The 15,836-nt window shown below is 33.9% G+C and overlaps 1 protein-coding gene across 7 annotated transcripts in view; it reads right to left on the reverse strand.

Annotated features, from left to right (window-relative positions):
• LOC108975358 (TLD domain-containing protein 2) overlaps nt 1–5,003 on the reverse strand; it is a 186,220-nt gene extending 181,217 nt beyond the window's left edge. For 6 of the 7 annotated variants that reach the window (XM_018943782.1, XM_018943772.1, XM_018943775.1 and 3 more), the window contains exon 1: nt 4,816–5,003. The gene's annotated coding sequence lies outside the window, so the exon portion shown is untranslated. Of the gene's footprint in view, nt 1–4,802 lie in introns of all 7 variants that reach the window. The other variant, XM_018943769.1, reaches the window with a different exon arrangement.
• Nucleotides 5,004–15,836: the final 10,833 nt, after the last annotated feature.

Raw genomic sequence — 15,836 nt, forward strand, 5'->3', positions numbered from 1 at the left:
TTCGAAAATATTGACAATTAGCGCTTTCGAATTTATTTTTTTATTGGCATATTTTCGAATTTGGTAATTATATTTTTTCCAATTAAATTTTTTTAAACTATTTTCAATTTTTTTTAATTATTTACTAATTACTTATTTTTATTGGAATATTTTCGAAAATTGTGATGTCTATTTCTTTTTCATTTTTAAATTTGTTATACTATTTATTTTTTTTTAATTATTTTCGTTATTATTATTCTTTTTTTTTTGCTAAATAAACATTTGCTAAAACCTTGAAATTTGTGTATTTATTAAGAATACGAAATATGCATGTGCGTGCGCAATTTACGCAGAAGTGTCTTTGGCAAATTTGGAAAACCTGCCAAGATATCGATTTATCTATTTTATAAATAGTTTTGAAGTCGGCTGCTACAAATTCGTAAATATTGAACTTGACATGAGCAAGAGATTAGCACAAATATTGACAGTGAGCAAATTTTTGAGATTTAGAAAAATGTTTTGCGCCATTTACAAGGATTTCAATTTTGTAGCGCTTATTTGTTGATTTCGTTCAGAATTGCTACCGATTACAAGATTAAAATATTAAAAACAAAATGTTGAAGTGAACTTGGAATATAAAAAATTAAAAGCTATCACAACGGAAATTGACCCATTTCTAAAACAAACATTATTCCCGCACAAAAGCACTTCAAAAATCACTGCATACACACATACAATCCGTTCTGAAAGTAAACAGCAGATTAAAAACTGCGTCCGGCCTTGTTTGCGTTTATTTTATAATATTTTTTTTTGTATCATTGTTATTTTTTTTTTAATTTCGCATTCATTTCTTCGGTTAAGCGACAATGTGGGGCGTGGAAATCAGCAGACGCACTTAAGACGTTTTTTTCGCGCACACATCGCTCGACTACTTCTCATGTGTGTTCTAAATTTAGGCGCTATGTTTTTAACTTTCCTTTGGTTGCTAATTTTAAACGTTTTGTGGCAAATGGCAAGCGTATTTTGCATTTAAAATTTTGCATAAATTATTGAATTTATTTGAAGTTATTTTTGTATTTTTTAAAGTCACGTTCAACGACAACGTATTGTCTTAACAGACGGTATTCGTTCGAGTTTTAGTTTTAGTTTTAAGATTATGATTATTGAGTTGCATTTCGTCACCTAAAATGCCAAAAAATGTATCACCAAATAAATCGGAGTTTCTTATACTATATAATATTACATACATAACCAATTTACAGATATAACCAATTTATAACCATTTTATAACCAAAACTCAAATTTTCTTTCAATATAAGTGATTTCTATTATAACGTTTTTCTTTCACTTGTAAACTTATGGAAAGTAATGTTTCGTTATTCTGCAGTCTAAGTGACGATATGCATTCTATTTTTCACAAAAACTATAGTTTATTTTATTAATATTTTTAAGTTCATATAAATTAATCTTTTTTAATTTTCTTTATTAAACATCTTGAATTTGAGAATCGTCATTGTGTACGCATAATTATAAGAAAATCGTTTCCAAGATATATAATTTATTTTTTTCAATATCTATTTTCGTATTTCGTGCAATAAAATAGCAGCAATTAAAGTAGAATCTGACGTCAAATATAATGTTGGCTTAAAATATATGCTGGCATTATGAAAATACTAAGTATATGAATTTTCTAAAGTTCAAATTTGCACAATTCTTAAAATCTGTATGCTAATTTATTTTTAATATTATTTGACGCAATAATAATTACTTCTCAACTTCCAAATCTTTTCTTTCAACTATTAACAGTCGAAGCTAAGTAACAGTTAAAATTTAGACGTAACCCTGAATGGAAAATGAAATAAAGCTAATTTTAATCGCAAAATTTAAGTTAGCTCTACATTTCAGCTGAATAAATATTTACCATAAACAGAAACGGTCACGGGTTATTAATACATCAGGGGTATTCTCTTGCTGTTGCAAGACCCTTGCACGGTGCAAGAATTGCAGATTTTTCCACCTAATATAACGGCACAACAACAAACACTCGCAGAAAATTATTTACAATGGCTGTAGAAGGTGTCAGACCAAAACCCTTGTTTATTTGCGTGCAATGTCACGTAAAAATATAATTGCAACCCAGTTTTAACTGTTTTAGTTGTCATTTTATATCATAAAGTCATATTTTGACGTTAAATTGTTGAGGAAGGTAAATTTTAAATAGATTTTATAATTACTATTTAAATTATAACGATTTGTTAAATTTTTTTTTTTTTTAAAAATGTATGCAGAAGGTGCGCCGTTTCACAATAGCCATGCACAATAGTCAATTTCAATAATTTTATCGAATCAGCCGTTCATATATCACTAGATTCTGCAATGGGTGCTCTCGTGCCCTTGTATATTTCGGTATAGGATTTTTGCAATCTGCAATCTTTCAAGAGCAAGAGAATCCCCCTACTATGTATTTGTGCTAAGACAACACGAAAAACAGCCGAAGTCAGAAAAAGTTACTTCCAAAAAGAAAATGCAAACTCGCCCAGGCCGTAGCAATGCTTGGTGAATCAAACAATTATTTCATATTTTCAATTTTTCTTATTTTTTTTTGGAGTTTGATCAGCATGTGATTAATATTTACATAAGATTAACGTATCAAGTACGTTCAAAAGCTAATAAGAGGTTAGTTACTATGATGGTTCTCATTCGATGAACAATTTTGAGTACAGATTTTAATTTTTTTTTTTTTTGATTTTGATTTTGACTTAGATCTATCTTAATGTTTACAGGTAATTCTGTGTTTGCACGGTAGATTGAGGTCAGAGTACATATAAGAAAAATATAGGTAATAAAAAACATAATTATGTGTATATCATATATAGCTGAACTAACTTCATTTCACCAGGACTGGGTGCATTTTTCAATACAATAAAGAGTTAAGTGGGTCGTAAAGGCTCTTACCACTAGGGGCGCTACAAAAAATTAATATTTTGAATGAACACTTGATATCTTGACTCGGAGTTTTTCTAGGACATCCACAGTCGATTTTTGTTAATTTTTTTTTTTTTTAACGGAATAATTTATAATTTTTTGACATCGATTGAAAGTTGGGAATAGTACTTTAGCTATAGCATCTAAAAAAACAAAAATTTTATATTTAACTTAGAGCAAAATGTAATATATAATAAGATTTTATCTCGCTAGTGTTGGAAAGTTTTCCCAAAACAAAAAAAAAGGAAAAAAAATAAAACAAGGAAAATTAAATAAAAGATAAAAAAGTATTTTTGAATTATTTTTTAATTTAAAAAATATTTAAAACTTAAAAAATGTATTTCCGATCTTTTATTTTAATTTTTATCTCACCATAGTTGCTAAATTTTACAATAACGAAAAATATAAATAACGATTAAAAAAAATTATTATAAAGTAAGAATAAAAAAATATTAAATAACAATTAAACAAAGTGTTGTGGTATTTTTTTAGTATGAACACAATTCAAGAAATAATGATTAATACCATTGGGATTCTATCGTAACCACTTCATATACGCGCTGTTATTTTTCAGCAAGTTCGCTTGAGTTCCTATCGAAAATCAAAATTATTTAGTTTAAAACTTATTTCATTTTATATATGTTTTTGGAGAGCACTTATAACTAATTTATTAAAATTATTATTTTTTATTTTATTTTATCATTCTTACTATATATTTCGTATTATCATTTTCATCCGAATTATTATTATTATCATTATTATTCAAATTNATCATTATTATTCAAATTAATATTGTTATAATTATCAATAATAAAATATTAGTCTAAATATATTGAAGACATACTCATTGGTTCAAATTTATCTTATTTACATTATTTTAACCGTTAATTATGTCTTATTGTTTATTTTTGCGACTTTTATTTTTTTATCATATTTCTCCCACAAAACGTACAATTGGCATGTATAATATACATATAATTATAGCATGACATTTATTTTTTAAGTGACACAACATTTTTTAAACTTTTAAGCAAAAAAGTTGAGGTTGTTTTTCGATTTTTGTGCATCGCGCTGCTTAAATTTTAAGCAAAAAAACATAGAAAAAATTATATGGAAAATTTAAATGACCGCCTGCCTTGTTAAGCACTGAAATTCACGGTTCTTTGAGAAGCTGTTGACATTCGTAAAGTGATTTTGCATTTTTTTGTTGAACAAAAAGGCGATAATTAATTTTTTTTTACTTTTTTAATTTATGTTTATTTTTGTTTTTGCTTTATAGCAAAATATTTTTATAAATTTTTTTTCGTCAATTTTATTGCAATTTTCCAAAACTGTTTTTGTTTCTTTTTTTATTCAGTAAATTTAGTTTTTTTAATATTACATTTTTTTAAATTTTCTGTTTATTTTCCAGTATTTAATTTTTATTTATCTTTACTATTATTTTTTTTTATGTTTTTATTCAATATTTTTTTAGCACTTTGGGCACTCTTCTTGGCCGCTTCCCAAATTTGCCATAATTTTTGGTTCGTTTTCTTTATTATTGTTTTTGTATTCGTTTAACTGCACCCACTTTGAATTTATTGTAATTGCCTTAACGGTAACGGCATCTCAGTTTGAGCACACCGTATACCGCCACTAACACGATAATGCGCGCGCACGAAAGCCGAAAGGGCAGGAAAATGCACAAAATTTTATTTAAAAAAAATAATAATAATAAATCAAACATAAGTTTAATTTAAATATTTCACTATTTCAACAAACAACAATAAAAAATAATAATAATAACATAAACGCGCGCTGCTTAGCGTTACGGCGCTCGTGTTGTTGTTGACATTTACAAGCTCCGCTTACTTTTCCCTTTAAATGCTGCCTGACATTTACACTTTTCCAACTCGACACAAATTTACTTGACTTTTTCGCATTTAGTACGATAATTTTTCTTTTTGTCTGATTAATGCACGCTCGTCGGTTTGCTGGTTGCAGCAGCACGCTTCGCTAGCCGGTGAATTTTCTTGCGTTTACGTTGCGTTCGGCGCAAATGAAAAACTTGAACTGATCGGAAATTGAGGCGCTGCCGTCTCAACAAGCCAATACAGTACGGACCAGGCGCACACAGCGACGTCGACCACTCAAACACACGCGCGCACACGAGAATAAGAGCTCGTCAGCGCTGCAAAATCAACAGAAGAAACACGAAAGCGATCGAGATGGAAGCAGTTGGCTTCGGCGGTAGCGCCGACCACTGCAAATATCTGCGGCGGCAATAGCAGTTCGATCGTCTGCGGTCGAAGCTAGCGCATTGGTGCAAACGAAGCTAACAACCTCGGGCAGCGATCTCCTACATTCCGCGTGTAAACAACGCGCTGAAGTGAGCGAGGCAAATGCTTGGAGAGCAGCGCGCCGCAGCTTTGGTAAGTTAAGTGGCGAAGGTATAAATGTTTCGCCGAAGAAACCGCAAGAGAGACATGCGTACAATTTGCTTGCTGCTTAGGACAACCACCGACCGAGTTTGTGCTTCGCCTAGCAGCTGTTGGGAGTCTCCATCCATATTGGTCAATCGCATTGCCGAAAACAAAATTTTATTAGCATTTTGCTAAGTGTAATTCAAAAGAGTATTTATTTTGTTAGCACAATGCGTGAGTGTTTCATATAAATTTATAGTGCTGATAGCGCACGCACCTAGTCAACGGCGCTTGCGGTCGCTCCATTGCGAGTATCGAAGATCGTTTGCGCTCTCATTGCAAATTCAGCGCGGTGCCGAGAATTGCAGTTGCAGTTGCAGCGCCAAATGTATTTGAAGGTAAGTTATGCGCGCTGCGCTTAAATCGCTTTCGGACACCGTTTTGTGGGGCGCTACTTTTATATGGTCATTCGTGCATTCAAGGAAGTACATTCGGATTTGCACGAAGTCGGTTGTGTTTGTTTAATCAACACAGTGGGCTGGGGACTGAGAAAAAAATGTTCAAATATTATTTAACTGCATTGCTCAACCAGTGCTGCATATTATATGCATATCATCGTATATCTATGAACTCAATTATAATTATATATGTATAAAAAACAAATTTAGAAGAATTATTGAGAAAATAAAAATCTGAAAGTGATTTCATTAATTCAGGAAAGAGCTTAACAAATACCAATATGATAGTTTTAGGGTCACCTTCTTCGTTAATCTCCGTTCATGCGAATTCCGAGATGCCTTGTTTCCACTGACAACAACAACACTGACTTTTGCGTTCCTGTAGCGCTGTTATGAAAGAAGGTGGTAAATAATTTGCGGTAAGACGTTAGTATCTACAAAATATTAGAAGAAATATAGCATCACAAAGGTCTGTTTTTGGAAAACTGGACCCAAAAGAAGGGTTGGTGAAAGGAAAACGGAATAAATTTTTCGAAAAGAAATTTAAATTATCTTCTGAAGATGTTTTTCTAACATTCATTGTCGCAACCTTGACCTGTTTAAATAAAAAAATTACATAATTTTTCGGAATAACTTTTAACCACTTGTGAGTTGCTTCCAAACGGTTAGTGTATTTATGAAAAGTTTGTTCCTCCACTGGTAGTTTTGACATTGCCTGCAGAAGATCTAACTCAGAATTCATAAGTATATATTTATCCTGCTCCAAGGTGCTCAATTTATATCAATTTCTTCTTTTTTCTTAGACATAATTAAATCTTGGTATAAGTTTTTGGTCCGACCAACCCTGAACAATAATAGTCACCATCGCCTATTGCAATTTTCAAACTGTACCATTATTCCCAAGGCAAATGAGTCTGTTCCGACACCCGAGTAAAACCAAAAACCAGATTACAACAAAGCGCAACGGCCAATGCAACTTTTTAAGCGCCAATTTTGTGCGCCGTTGCGTTCCGATTTCGAAAAACAACAAATTATGTATTGCATTAAAAGCGAACGCTAGAAAAAAACCAACCAAAAAGGAAACAAAAACAACTCGAGCTACCGAATAGCGTTAGCGGAGAGAAAAATAAATAAATTTTCTAGCCTAGTTGGCTAGCGCTCTCTGGCCGACTCTCTCAATAAGTGCTCCCTCGCTCTCACCATTGACAGGCGGCGAGCGTTTTGCAATATTATGCTCATGATTTAATTAAAGTCTTAATCATGTGTGAATTAAAAACTTGTTTTCAACTAACAATCAACAATGATGATGACAGCGATGACGCTTAACGCTCGAGTGGCCAGCACATATGAGCACATGGATTTATACAGTTACAACATACTGAGCGCACATTTACATATGAAATGTTTAGATTGTTAAATGTGTGCTTATACATACTATATGTTGATTGATTCAATCAGCTGTGCTTGGCAACAGAATAAACAAGAAAATACCCACTCTCTTTAATCACTCACAAACGCTCTTAAGTGCTCTCGTACCGAAACTAGAGAATCTAATAATTTCTGATTCACACATTTTTAGACGATTCGAAGCTCTCCGCTCAGACGCAATTTACAGCGTCGGCTTCGTAGTTTCGCGGCTGCACTGCCGAACGCGTCACTTCGGCTGAGTGGGCTGCGCGCCTGCGCTTTGAACTTGTTTACATTTCGTGCACGTTTCGACTTTATGACGCCGGGAGGGGCACGCTTTGTCAATGCACTTTGCCTATGCAGATTGTTTTAGCAATTATAATGGTTATTAATAGACAGCGAGAACTCAAACAAATAGAAAACCAACGCAGTATTTTGATTCGCACTTTCAAGTTTTGCTTGCGTTTTTATTTCGTATGACTTTTGATTTTCTTTCTTTCAACCGATTTTGTGTTGCGCAGGCTTAGGCTGCGTAGGCCGCGGATTTTCGCGAGAAAGGAGTAATGCACTCTTGTATGTTTGTGCTTGGGTAGATTATTGCATTATATTGCTGGAAACATATTTGTTGAAGAGCAGCACATAGAGGAAGTCGAGTATCTTTTGGGCATAGAAAACAAGCTTAAAAATTCACAACGTGAAGTCTCCAACTTCCAAGTCGAATTATTAGAAACGAATAAACCTAAATAATTTCTACCTGCGGGTCTTTCTCGCTATTCTCGACACATACACATATTGTCTATTAAACAGAAGGTAAGTCTGTACGCAGGAGTGTGAAAAGTTTGATTAATGTAGACATATGTAACTAAAGGAAAACACAGACAGTAGGGATACATAATTTTTTCGGATCAGGGTCAGATGGCGTCCTTTAGAGACATGCAGGATCCCAAAATCATCTGTAAGGGAGGGGAAACAGGCAAGCTTCCTACATACTGTCTCAAAAAATTTACAATTTAATGAACTCGGCTTAGTTACCTAGAAGCCTAGCAGTTTAATTAACTGGATGAAGTATCAGAATTAGATATAAAGTTTATGTTAAACTTCACAAACATTCTTGACGTACTGCACGACGCAAATTTCAGATCATATTAAAAATGAAGCTAGATCTGGCATTATAAAGAACCTGTTTATCTATGGCTGGCGTGACAGATAGCCAGAACACCTAACGTAATTTAACTTACAATTTTAAACTATAAGCTAGCCGTGCAATGGTCACATGGTCTACTTTGCTCGGCGAAAGTTGAAGCTTGGAGACACCAGAACCTCTAACACAATCAAATTTTCATTGCGATTTTCTTTGGAGAACACAGCACAAGGATTCTCTTTTGAGAGTTTGAATTAATTTTGATAATAATAACAAGAGGACGGGACATAATGAGGACTGGAAACCTAGTAGCAGATGTTATTTCAAGGTAGAATCCATAGTCGCATATCGAAAATGTCGCCCACAATTTTGGCGTATTGACTTAAAACCATGTTGGTGAGAATCGACGATAATTATGAAAAAACGAGTAAGCAATTTTCATATAAAACTCAGATTAAGAAAATGCGTAAAATTCTCAACAAAAAACCCGATACCGCGAAGCTTGCATCAACTCTGTAAGCCATGCAACTGTAGTCAAAATTTGTTTAACTGCGTAATCGCAAGCATAAAAATTTATGAAGAAATACTCTACAACCCAACGGTAAGTAATTAGTCATTTTCTGCAAATCATTCTTTCATCGGCGTGTGGAGTAGGAAATGACAAAGTGTAATGATTAATGGCAAAACTATTTTTGCTATGCACTTAATGTCAATCGGCGCAAAAACAACAATTTATATGCGTAACGCAAACTGCACTTTTATTTTTCATAAGCAAAAATTAAGCGTCCGACAAGCAAATTGCTTAGGGTGGGCCGCATTTTTTGTTGAATGCTGCTTTTGGAAATGTTGCTTAGACCAAAAAGTGGTGCTTATAGCTAATTCGAAAGCAATTTTTAGATAACCTAAGCATTTATTTTATTGCTCAAGGGATTTTTATTGACCTGCTATCAATCGAAGTGATAATTTGTAAGCAAAAAGTGAGGTTATGTGCGATTTCGCTGATTTTTGTTCTACAGCAGGCATTGCGAGGTGATCGCAGCAGGCGAAACAATTTCTGCTAATAAAGGGTGTCCTGAAATTGGACTTAATTAACAGCTGGCAGTTTATTCTTAGTAAGAATGAACCATTAAACCATAAAATAACGTGTCGTTTTTAATGAACAATATTTGAAAAATAATATATGGTCGGAAAAATAAAATCATGAGGTGTGAAGACATTTTAATTTTTTTTTTTTGTTTAATTTTTAAAGTTTTTCTTTTGCTATAAAATTCCCGATACAAAATTTAATATTTGTTTAAAACTTTTTATTAATTTCGCCAATTTCTTGGTTCCAGCGCAGTTCAAACTCATCACAAATACTATTATACTTTGGTGTACACATTTTCAGCAAAAAAATTCGACCACCCTAATAAACATCTACCGCCGTAGCAAAACAACACCTATAAATTTATTTATAAACGTGTGTAGGTATTAAAAATGACATGGCAGAGATCACAACCAGTTACATATGGGACATATGTACTTACGTACATTACATTACATACTTACATACATACATATGTACAGCCATGCGAGTTTTTCGTTTGTGCCTACGCAAAAATTCGCTAAGGTCACTCACTTGACTCGCAATAATCGCATTTGCTTTTAGATTACTTTTTGTAGCACAAATGCATGCGCATGCGCAAAGTTAATTTTACACTGTAATTATACGTATATACACATATGTATGTAGGTATGTAAAAAGAAATATTCGCGTGCTTCAACTGCTTTATTAACTTTATAATTAGTCATGATTACGTTTTTATAATAAAAAATAAATTGAATATTGAAAACTTCGCCAGCCTTCAGAACTAAATGTAAATAGTCATCATATTTTTCTGCTAACGCCTAGTTAGCTTACAGAAATTTATTCATTATTAATCGTCCCGAATTCAGAGCTTTTAGTGTTACCGAAATGATGGTGGTGAAGAATATTTGATGCTTTCTAGAGAACTTTGGGTTTTGCTGATTTGAAAAAAAAAAAAATTTAGTGTTGTTTCCGATGAACAATTTATCTTTACATTCAATTTATCATTCATTCATAACAGCTACGAAAGTAGAACCATTAGTCCGAATAATTTCTTCGTTTTATTAGAAATAACTTTAGTTCGGAATTAATTTAAGTTTGGTAGCGCTCAAGAGGTAGTTGGGAACAATTTCTTTCTTGTGAACACGTAGTAAGATTAGCATAAAACTAAGAATCACTGGCTACCCATTTGGCCGAGAATTAAAGAAGATAACCGGGAATACGATTTAGGGTGAAAGGGCTCTATTAAAAGCACTTAACGAAAATCATCACAAGGCTACAGAAGGTATAAAATTTTATAATCGCTCATTAATTATGAAGTCGAAGCGTATAGTCGATGTGATCAAGGTCTTACTCGAAAAAGATAACTCATAATTTTGTGGTGGTTTAATATATATACTACCGTTACCGCTACCATTCACCGGTTTTATAAGAGGTGCATTACTTCTTCCAAGTCTCCTTCAATATATTTACATCAAGTTCTGTGTGAGATTCAAGTACTCTCAGTTAAGGCAAGATCTTTTTCGAAGTATAAGAGTTAATGAAATAGGGAAGTATGGAAGCCTTGAAAATTGCAGCTCTTTTTACCGGTTGTTTTGATGTCGTCACTAAAAATTTTAGACTACAGCCTTGGCCAACTGGTAAGAAGACTTAATATTCATAAAAATTACGACAAATAAAAGGAACATAATGTCGATTGTAAAACACATTTTAAAGGTATGAGTGTACAAAAGCTTGAGTCTATAAGGCATAGTTGAGAATATACTGTATATACTATATGTCTTCCAACTTAATTCTAACGATTCGTTTTTTCCGAAAACAATGCTGTTGAGGTCAACACCAGTGACTGATGACAGTCACATTCGTTTATCTTCGATTATATTATTCGAAATATACCCTGTTATTTCAGCGTGAACTATTTGAGATTTTGACATGCTTCAGACAAAATAATGAAGAATCATAATATCGGTCAACGATTTGAAATCGCGGAACATTTCTCTTGAGGGGTTAGTAAACTTCTGTTCGCTGGAATAACTCTTGTCAACAGGTGCTTCTTCGGACTGAGTAGGCAATTGAGAAGCAAAGTCCTCTCTCTATAACTCACTCATTACTTCCGTCCTGCTATATGCCGCAGAGGTATGGACGATGACAACATTTGATGAGTCAGGGTTACGAGTTTTCAAGGGAGTTCCATTGGCCACGGCGAATACCGCAGTCGTTGCAGCGAATTAAAAGACAGCGGCTACGCTGGCTGGGTCGAAACACTCCAGCTCTGGAAGTATCCGACGCAGTACCAGCTGGGAGAAGCAGAGAAAAAGGAAGACCACCACTCCGTTGAAGGGACCAGGTGAAGAAGGACCTGACTTCGTTTGGGATCTCCAATTGACGCCAAATCTCGAAAAAGAATAACGACTGCCGCGCTATTGTGAACTCGGTCATAACCGCGTAAGCGGTATCTACCCCAATAAAGAAGAAGCTGAAGTCTCTAGATAGGGCTGAGGTATTAATTTCAACTGATGTAACTAGCGACTTATGCCTAAAACCCAGTCTTTTGTTCAACCGGACACACTCATAGATACATATATATTCAGCAACATATATTTCAATCAGGAAGCTTATACTTTTGCTATTTTTCGAGCAAGCAAACGTTATTTATTATTAATAACTTTAAAGCGCGCACAGAAAGGGGAAAAATAGCAGCAGCGCTTTGACTTATGAAAGCGAGAGTTCAGCGCACGAAAAACATACATTATTTCGGTAAAACACAACAACAACAACAGTGAATTTGTGTAATTTTGCAAAATGTATGCATAAAGTTATGCACGTACGCGTTGTCAGCTGCATTCAAACATGCGCACGCGCAACCACATGAACATGTACACTTATTCGTACATATGTATACATATAAATACGTATGCATGATTGTGTACGCATATATATTTATGTGTATGTGCGTTGAGTAGTTCGGTTAATTGGTCAATTTAGTTGAGCGAAAATATCTAAGTCACTTTTTAGCAATGAGGAACTCATATATTTTCCTTTTATTGAGGTCTACAAGGTGTTAATCGATCAAGTGTACGCAATATGTGCTAAATAAAGTACCGTAACATTGGAATTAACAGCAAAATAGTGAACGAGTACTTTGTATTTAGATTAACCCATACGTGGAACAACATGGGTACAGCTCATTTAAGTTAGGATTCTAGCTCTAGACGCCGGTCCTTTGTGACAGGAAAACATTTTAGATTGGTATAAAAAAGTCTCCAAATTCAACAAAGCATTTTGCGAATAACATAAATTTATAATTTTTCTTACCAAATTATTGTACATAACAATTATTATTTATTTTTATGCTAAAACATGGAATATCTCCAAGCTGAGCTCATACATATCTCTCAAAAGTCTCATTGAGAGTTCACTACCGCTTTTCTCAGGCTGGACTAGATTTAGTTTTACATATATAATAGCCTATATAATGTTTTTTTAAACATAACATATTTTAAATGATGAATTTATTTAGAACATGTATAATATTTTTGTTGATCCGTAAACCGTTATCCTCTTTTAGAGATTGATAATGACGAAACTAATCGTCTAGATTAGCGAACAAACTAATCAAGTTTTATTTCACTCTATAAAGGGTCGTTCTGAGACTGAACAATTTGGGCCTTAATCAAAAATACAACCCAACTAAGGCTCAAGATCTCACCTATCTTTGGTTCTCTCATCATTAAGTCTTACGAATCGGTTACTCATTACTTTGAACAGCGTTTGTTTCTGTACAACACTAGCACGTACCCCGATAACGGTAATTAACTGACTAAAAATAAAGTAATTAGATATTTAAATTACTGTGTTCAACCCACAATAAGGCCATTATGGCGAACATATTGTGAGAAGTAAAGTAGACCTTCATTAAATTAAATACTGGTTCGTCGCGTGGATACATGTGGTTAATGAGACGTGGCTTATATTATACTTACCATGTTAATTACTTAGGATAAAGCGAGTGCGAAAAGAATGCTGAATTTAATCAAAATTATTCTGAGTATATTTAAAGATACTCGTACTGTCAATTGAAAAAGTTATTAATAGAGTAAACTAGTAAGGAAGAGTTAAGTTCGGATGTAACCGAACATTTAGCAACTAGCAAAAACAAAGACCGGGAAACTCCTTCAGGTGCTGGCAAAATGTTATATTAAATTCCCTGGATTTCATAAAGTACCTCAAGTTCTCGTACGAACAGCCTTTTTATTTGTGAAGGATATCCTGGCTTCGGCTTTTTTTTTATACCCTGAACAGGGTATATTAGGTTTGTCACGAAGTTTGTAACACCCAGAAGGAAGGGTCAGAGACCATATAAAGTATATATAGAAATGATCAGTATGTCAAGTTGAGTCGATTTAGTCATGTTTGTCTGTCTGCATATATACAAACTAGTCCCTCAGTTTTTATACTTTGGCAACAAAGTTGCTAAGGAGAGTATTATAGTTTTGATCACATAACGGTTGTTTGTAAGTCCTAAAACTAAAAGAGTCAGATATAGGGTTATATTTACCAAAGTGACCAGGGTGACGAGTAGAGTTGAAATCCGGATGTCTGTCTGTCCGTCCGTGCAAGCTGTAACTTGAGTAAAAATTGAGATATCATGATGAGACTTGGTACACGTATTTCCTGGCTCCATAAGAAGGTTAACTTCGAAGACGGGCAAAATCGGCCCACTGCCACGCCCACAAAATGGCGAAAACCGAAAACCTATAAAGTGTCATAACTAAGCCATAAATAAAGATATTAAARTGAAATTTGGCACAAAGGATCGCATTAGGGAGTGGCATATTTGGACGTAATCCTTTTTAGAAAAGTGGGCGTGGCCCCGCCCTCTACTAAGTTTTTTGTACATATCTCGGAAACTACTATAGCTATTTCAACCAAACTGTATAGAGTCGTTTCTTTTAGGCATTTCCATATACAGTTCAAAAATGAAAGAAAACGGATAATAACCACGCCCACATCCCACACAAAAGTAATGTTGAAAATGACTAAACGTGCGTTAACCGACTAACAAAAAACGTCAAAAACACTAAATTTTACGGAAGAAATGGCAGAAGGAAGCTGCATGCAGGTTTTTTCTAAAAGTTGAAAATAGGCGTGGCGTCGCCCACTTATGGACCAAAAACCATATCTCAGGAAGTACTCAACCGATTTCAATGAAATTCGGTATATAATATTTTCTTAACACCGTGATGACATGTACCAAATATGGGTGAAATCGGTTCACAACCACGCCTTCTTCCAAAACAACGCTATTTTGAGTTTCATCTGATGCCTTCTCTGTATAATATATACATCAGGAACCAATGATGATAGCGGAATAAAACTTTACACAAATACGGTATTTAAGCTGAGGTATCCCTTGTGGAAAAATTGTCGTGATGACATGTCGTGAATACAATTAAAATAAATGAAAATACAATTCAATAGACAAATTAATCTAATCTAATTAATTTTACAGCAAAATAAAAAAATATGTAAATGACGGATAATGAAATCTCGATTATCACTCTATCATGCGAGAGTATAAAATGTTCGGTGACACCCGAACTTAGCCCTTCCTTGCTTGTTAAGATATCGTTTTAAAATTTTCCAAACGTCATTTTCTCTTAGAAGAAGCTACTCATTTGTCGGAACTGCGGATATCGGACCACTATAACATTTGGCTGCTATACAAAATGAACGATCGGAATCAAGTTCTTGTATGGAAAATTTTCAAATTTCACAATGTACTTTCACAAATGTTGGCACAGGTTATTTTCTAAGGCAACAATGTAATCTCCGGAGAAATTGTTGTGATTTGATTACTATAGCATATAGCTGCCATACAAACTGAATGATCGGAATCAAATGCTTGCATGGGAAACTTCCTCATTTGACGATATATCTTCACGAAATTTGGTATGAGTTATTGTTTATAGAAATAATGTAACATCGGAAGAAATTGTTCAGATCGGCTCACTATAGCATATGGCTTGTATGGAAAACTCTCGCATTTGACGTGGTATCTTCACGAATGGATTACTGCTTAAGGTAACAATATAATCTCCAAAAAAGTGTTCAGAACGGATTACTAAAGCATATAGCTTCCATACAAACTGAACAAATAGCTACTCACAGAAGTGCACCTGTGAAGGGTATTTAGCTTCGGTGCAACCGAAGTTAAGGTTTTTTCTTGCTTTTGCTTTTCATTATTTCGTTCAAATCATGGACTTTTTTTTTAGATATGTATGTATAGCAACTGTACTCCCTAACGCGAGCTTGTGCTCTTTTCACATGCCGATAATATTTTAGCTTGTGTTATTTTGCTTACCACCAACTAAAGAACGTGCCTTTATGTATGTTGC

Source organism: Bactrocera latifrons, unplaced genomic scaffold (assembly GCF_001853355.1).
Source record: "Bactrocera latifrons isolate USDA-ARS-PBARC rearing strain unplaced genomic scaffold, ASM185335v1 scaffold_64, whole genome shotgun sequence".
Taxonomy (NCBI): Eukaryota; Metazoa; Arthropoda; class Insecta; order Diptera; family Tephritidae; genus Bactrocera; species Bactrocera latifrons.